At 44.7% G+C, this 7,168-nt stretch overlaps 1 protein-coding gene across 2 annotated transcripts in view; it reads left to right on the top strand.

Moving 5' to 3' along the window:
• The first annotated feature begins 57 nt into the window (after positions 1–57).
• Positions 58–7,168, top strand: part of FBXO42 (F-box protein 42) — a 102,250-nt gene continuing 95,139 nt past the window's right edge. Inside the window, exon 1 of one of the 2 annotated variants that reach the window (XM_075906299.1) lies at positions 58–283. The gene's annotated coding sequence lies outside the window, so the exon portion shown is untranslated. Of the gene's footprint in view, positions 284–4,897; positions 4,970–7,168 lie in introns of those variants that run through there. The other variant, XM_006115068.4, reaches the window with a different exon arrangement.

Genomic DNA, 7,168 nt, shown 5'->3' with positions numbered 1-7,168 from the left:
CCCGCCCCATTTCACGTGACCTTCAGAACCCGATTTCCGGCGTTCTGGTGTCACGTGACTGGCCCGGCGGGCGTCTGCGTGCGGCGCTCCCTCCACACACTCCCCCCACCCCCCCTCGCCGGGCTGGAGCGCTGGTGGCTGCGATGCTGCCGAGGAGCGGAGCGAAGATGGCGGCGGCCGAGGGCGGCTCGGGCGGCCGGTGCCTGCTGCTCTGAGGGGGCTGGGCCCCGCGGCGGCGGAGCGGGGGGAAGGGCCCCGGAGAGAGCGAGGCGGCGGCGGGGAGGTGAGTCCCGGCGGGCGGGGGCGGAGCGCGTCCCGGGGCGCGGGGGAGGGGCCGCCAGCCCGGCCTGGGAGCCGGCGGAGGAAGGGAGGGGGCACCGGCGCGCGCGGAGCCAGGGGGGGGAGGGGCTGCCGGTGTGTGCGGGGGGGGCTGCCTTTGGGGCCATGCGAGGGGGGGCTGGGGAGCGAGCGGGGGAGGTGAGGGGTGTGGGGAGAGCCCCCAGCCACGCTTTGCTCGGGGGGGGGGGGACCTGAGCCGTGAGGGGGGGGGCTAAGGCTCTATACCCCCCCCCCCCCGCTCAGCAGCGGGGCTGCCCCCTCTCTGCAGGGCCCAGAGCGCGCTCGCTGTGGAAGCACCTGCGGTGTTTCCTGGCGCTTCCCACGGGGGGAGAGGAACTGGCCCTGGGGGGGCGGGCAGGAAAGAGCCGTTTCGTTCTGGGGTGAAGGGGCCGCTTTCGGGAGCGCCCCCAGCTAATCCAGGGCCAAGCCTTGGAGCGTCCCATCCTCCCACCGCTCAGAGCCGCGTCCGAATTCTCTGTTCCTCAAAAGCGCTTTACTTTTGCTGCCTTTGAAACAGTGCTGAGGAGGAGTCACACCCCAGATTACACACATCCTGGTCCATCAGGAGGTGTTAATATGAGGCATGGTCCTTTAAATGTCCATTCTGCTCCCTCTGCTGAAGGGGGTGAGGGAGTTCTGCTCCATCACCAGTAAGATTCCCATTTGCTTTATTGATCACTAAATACAGTGCTAACTTTTGTGAGAGGATGTAGCAATGTTGCCATTTTACAAGGAAGGAAAACTTGTTTCTGTTCTCACTATATTCATGGTCCATAATATTCTTAGAGCACATTCTGAAAATGGGATTGCTTCAAATACATTCTGATTGTAATGGTCCTTAAAATCAGAATGTACTAATGTCTTGAGACAGTCAAAGCCTTTATAAAATTGAGATTTCATTAAAAACCATAAACATCAGTAATGCAGCACTAAGTATGAACTTCACATAAGTCAAATCCAGACATTCAGTACTGAGAGAACTTGAGTTTATCATGTTTTTTATAGTGGTCCAGGTGATGAAGCTGCAAGTAGAAATAGCATTTTATATGTTAAAAAAAATAAAGATGAGTCCAAACAAAATATTTTAATTCCCTGGAGAATTTTGTGTTAATTCAGAATCTGAACCTAGGCTGTGCATTTTATGCTTTGGGTATCTGTGGTACATGTTTGATTTATAAAGCTTACATTATGTTGATGCTACTGGTGAACATAATATAGACAGCAGTAGATGATCGCATGAATACTTTACACTAGTCACCTTCTCTGGCTTTCTTCTGGTAGTCTGTTTCACTGATGGTAATAGTGAAGCATCAGTTTTTATTAGAACTGTGAACTGAATGGCATTACTTCAGTGAGGTTGTCTCAAAGTGTAGAGCTCATACTTACGGGGATTACACTGTACAGCTGTAAACAAGATGAAAGGAAACCTCTGAGTGAAGTATTTTTCACAGATGCATATAAGTTTGAAATCCTAATGTATTTTATCTCTGAGGGTAGATGGCTTTTTTTAGTGGCCTCCAAGGCTGAGGGTGGGAACCATGGCACTTTGTGTTCTTGATTTTATGATCCAAACTCTAAAACATGCTTTTAGAGGTGTAGTGAGAGAGAAAGAAAGAAAGACCTTATTATATTGAAGTGTGTGTAATATATGGTATCATTTGCTTATCTGTAACTGTTACCTGCTTGTAAACTAATCCAGTTGATCGGCTTTTATTGTGAGGCTTAACTTAGTCCCCATTGATGGGCATATCATGTGTATTAAATTGCTTTCAGTTATCCTAGTGAGAACTGTTTACACTGCAGGCCAATAAATGGAGGAAAAAAGAAACCGTGTTTATTTGGGCAGAGAAACAGAATTTGATCTAGGCAGAAATCATTTTTTTTTCTAAAGGAGTTGTTGCTTGAGGTTGATTGCACTTGACATACCAGTAACCTAAATTCTAAATCTAAGAGTAGCAGTATTCAATCTTTAACAGATGAAGAGCCTGGCTTCCTATCTAAAGGTACCACAGAGCTGGAAAGAATCACTGTCTGATGCCCAGTATTGTGTGCATTGTGAAGTCACATCTGTGTGATGACATTGCACTGTCATGACAAATGGATGCAGTGTCACAATGCAATAATACAATCAGGGCATGAAAACCTTATCTGATGTGCTAGTCAGAAAACTAAACTTGGTAGCTAGATGCTGACTCAATATATGGCGGGCGGCTCACCATCATGTTTTAGGGCAATGCTTTGAGAAGTATTATCCTAACCCAGCTTCTAGGAAGGGAAGGACTCTGGGATTCTTACTAGCATTTTGTCCCTGTATCTTGCTTGGGGAAGGATGGGGACCTCTTCTGTTATTTTCTGGCTTAGAAAGACTGTGTATTCTACAGAGTTTTACTGGTGTAGCTGTGTGTGTCAGGCATGTGATGATATGTGATCCCTGATCTGCATAGCTGTGCAGGCAAAAGCCCCTAGTATAGATGCAGGGGGTGTCAGCTAATATAGTTTGTTTTGCTTGAGGAAAACTGGGTAGTATGCAAATGCAAGTATAATTATACTGACAAAGCACTCTTACTGTTGACATGGCCTGAGAGAGTGGTTGGAAGGTAAAAGCATTTTTTCCTCCTCCTTTCCAGGCCTCATTACTCTGGGTATCACAATACTGCATTTGACCCTGGCTGCTTCGAGGTGGATTTCACCTTCTGCCTTTCACCCAGCCTCAAGGTTTAGTTGTTTTCCCTCAAGACACCTATGTCAGTTTTGCTGTTGCTTGTAGCTTTCTCAAAAGCAGACTGAAAGTAAAGCTGCAGTTAAGAGTCTGGTCTGCTGAGTGGTAAAGCATTGTTAAGGAGAGGGTACCCGGAAGCTTTTTTTAGTAGATCTAGAGGCTTGTCACTTACTGCAAATTTTAAAAGGAAAGATTAAATGTAACAGATGGCATAGATAGTCTTTTCACATGCAAGACCAGACTTCTCACTCATTATGGGTCAGACAGTGAATGGGCTTTTCCAAGGTGTTTGACTCTGATATCGCAGCCTCTCTGCCCTGGCTTCTAAGAGTAGAAGAGACTTGTCTGTTTAGACTGAATGAGGGAAGCATGGAGACTAGCAGTTATTTTTTTGTCTTCTGTCCCTTGGAGTTAGAAAGGGCTCCTGCTGACTTCCAATTTTTCCATACATCATGTCATAAGGAACACTCCTCAAGTTATGCTTCCCTTGCTCTGCCTGATATGACTGTTCAGATCCCAGCCTGCACACATGGCTGTGTAGAGCTGTTGACTCAGTACTGATCATTTTCCATTTTTTCACTTCTAAAATAAAGCGGCATATAACTCTTGTACATTTTCATTTAAATAAAATATTTGTCTTGTCCCTTAAACGCTTGCTGTGCAGTGAACTTCTTCAATGTTCCAGACCCCGCAGTGTGTTTTGTTTTTGTTTTTGTTTTTTTTTAAAAGCAGGTAAAATCATGCATAAAGCACTTGGGAATGAAAGACACAGTATCCTAACAGATTGCATTGTTCCATAGAATAGTTAGTGATGGTTTCCAGTGCCGTGTGCCATTTTTTTCTCAAATACTCTAATCCGATCATGAGGCTCATTTACGAAGTGAATACAAACATTACAGCTGTGGTTAAAATATGAGAGATCATTCACTGGTAGTAGGGAGCCTGGTTTAAATTGTACTTATTGGGGGGGGATTTTAGGTACCGGTAGTTGTTATATAGGGTACTACTACCGCTATTTTTGTTTCTGAACTGGGGTATTTGTGTTTTTTAGCTGGTAAGTTGAGGTGCGTTTGGCAGTTATTTCATTAGAATATTAAAACAGTCTGGCTCTGTATTTAGTTTTACATTTTTTCCATATGTTAATGGAAACAGTGACATGAAATGTTACTGGCAAGCGATAAAGTACGCGTTTTGTGTGGAATGGGGAGGCTTATCAACTCATTCCCAGAATATTAATTGATTTATATGTGTATGTGTTAGAGCTTCCATAAACTTAAATTGAATTAGTTGTACTGTAGTCCTCTTAGGAAATAGTGGCAGTTGCCAATTTACGCTGTGTATGACTGAGGGTTGTTGAAAAAGGTTACCCGTCTATATAAATAAACCTTTATGCCAGCCTGAAGTTTTCCTCCCTGTATTTGGTTTTCAGAAACATTTGCCGTAAGATATTGATTCGTGTGTCTAACAAATTTTGCGTTAATAAACACGGACAAATTTCATAGTCCCATTGGCTTTTGTAAGACAACATCTTTCAGAAACTGGACATGTGCTTAAGAAAACAAGTTTGGCATACAACATCAAATAGCTAAATTAAATGTAAGTATTTCAGAAAGCAATTGTTAAAGTGTATAAAAATAGCCTAATGAGATGTCTGTATTATTAAAGTGGCAGTACAAGGGTTGGTATTGCACAAGGTGCAGAACATATTGTCCCTGCCCATAAGAACTTCAAATTTAAAGCAGTATGAGTATCATAGAGCTTTGGTTCACCCCCACTGGTTTTGTGGTATGGCCTTTATCCTAGTTTTTAGATACCATTGATACATGTGTGCTCTTCTAGCATTGAGGACACCACTCAAATACCTTCAAATGAAAACAAATGAAAGTGTGAATTCACCTCCCATCTAATGTGGTGAGTCTAAGTATGATTTACACTCCTTAAGATGCTACTAAACTATTTGTTGTTTTTAAAGTTTTTCTTATTAAATATGTCTGTGTGAAAGCAGCAAATCCATCTTTTTTTTTTTTTTTTTTTTATAATCACAGAAACATGTTCTGGCTTCAGGTGCCAAATCTGATGAGTGACTAAACAGTGATATTTTTATGGCATTTGTATGCTGGGGAGATCTGGTACTGTTTATTTCTAAATTTTATTAGTCTGGAATTCAAATTGGGCACTGCGAAAGAGGTGTTTTGTAATATATCCAATACCGCCAAACTGCTCCCGTTTAAATAATAACATTCTTAACTACTTCTGATTTATTTGGGGGGGGGGGGGGAACAGTGATAATACAGGTTTAATTGTTTTTATTAATTGTTGTCAATATCCTTGTACTGAAATTTTCAGTTTTCTCTGTGATCCTGCAGTTGCAAAGAAGGGGACAGTTTGTATTTGTGAGATGAACCCTCTTTGAGAGCTTTAATTCTTCATGAATGAGCTAAATTTTCAGAAGGCGATTAGTTTTCTCTTCTGACTGACATTATGCATGATCTGACTTCAGTTCCAAGGAGGCTTTTGCCTGTGTGCCTGCTGATGGTAAATTTTTCAGACACAAGTGGATGAATAATCACTAGTCTTTAAGTATCTCTTGATTGCTTTGTGAGATAAATTTCTTTTGTTAGAAATGCAAGGTGTCTGTGTTATATTTACAGACAAGTGGCAATGGCTTTTTTATCCTTAAATGCTTCTGTCTAGGGAGTCAAGTATATGAGCTTAAATTGTTCAGACTAAAAGTAGCAGTTCAAGGAACAAGTGGGAAGTATGATTTTTCTCTTGCTGAATTTATACAGTACATCTTTCCCTCTTTTAGGTTCTCTGTCTTTCACCCTGAGGTAGTTAGATGATTATAGTAACATACTACTGTATTATGAATTGTTAACTCTAGGGATGTTAAATTTAGTTTAATCCGCTAGTCGATGGAATTTCCATCAATTATTCAATAAGTGGGGGAGTTGCAGCGGGGTTAGCTCCTGGTGCCAGGAGCTAACCCTGCTGCGGCTCTGCCTTTTAAATGTATTAAGAGCCAGAAAGCTCTTAAGCCATTTAAAAAGGCTGAAGCACAGTTGGGTGGACCCAGCGCGAGTCCAGACAGCTGATTCCTGGCTTACGCCAGGTCCCCTGCCAGCTCTTAATACATTTAAAAGGCAGAAAGGCACAGCGTCTTGGACTGGGTGCAAGCCAGGAATCAGCTGAATCAGTTCGCAGCCAGTTCCCGCTACGTGCTACCTCCCCTGCCCCCCACGGAGATGATGCTGGGGGTGAAACCAGCTTTTAAGCTGACTCTCCCAGCTCCTGTTCCCCCCTCTTGCTGCCTCTCTCTGATAGAGGCAGCAAGGGGGTGAGGAAGTGACTAGTTGAGGGTCTAGTTGACTATCCGAGTAGTCACTTACATCCCTAGTTATCTCCAGAAGCCCACTTGAGTGTGATTCTGAGCCCAGCATTAATGTGTTCTTGGAGTTCCAGAAAGTGTAACTGAGACCTATAATTATGTAGCACAGGCCTGGGCAAAATATGGCCTGCAGGATGGATCTGGCCCATGGAGGCAGTGGGAAGTCCCAGGCAGACTCCCCTGCACACTGCTCAGAAAGATGGTTGCTGGGCCCTGTTTGTTTCATAGCTGGAGGCGAAGGCGGAAAGCTTCAGGCACTGCCCCCATCCCCAGCACAATCCGATTGGCCAGTTTCTGACCAGAAACTGGCCAATGGGAGCTGCCTGTTTGAATAACAAGCAGCCATGAAGAACCCTCTCTCCTAAGTTCAGTTATTCACTGAAGCACATGGCCGGGCAAGCAGGCTGTCTGGCTGGGAAATATTTTAAACTCTGCAAGCCTTTAGCTCTTCAGGCAGGTTTGACTGCTGGCTGGTAAGTCTCCTGGCCAGAGCCTGCCCCCGGCACGCCGGCCCCTCACTTCTCCAACCCTCTGCCCCCCCAATCAGCATACCCAAGCCTTCTGCCCCCTCTTGCACCCATACCCCTTCCCATATCTAGCACCCCAGTCTCCTGCCCCAGATCACAAACCCCTCCTACTCCAGGTCACATCCCAAACCCCAGCATTCCAGTCTCCTGCCCTAGGTTACAACCACCTCCTTCACCCAAACACCCTCTCTCTCT

This window comes from Pelodiscus sinensis, chromosome 23, assembly GCF_049634645.1.
Source record: "Pelodiscus sinensis isolate JC-2024 chromosome 23, ASM4963464v1, whole genome shotgun sequence".
In the NCBI taxonomy this organism is placed as follows: domain Eukaryota; kingdom Metazoa; phylum Chordata; order Testudines; family Trionychidae; genus Pelodiscus; species Pelodiscus sinensis.
This window is presented reverse-complemented; position numbering and strand designations above follow the sequence as displayed.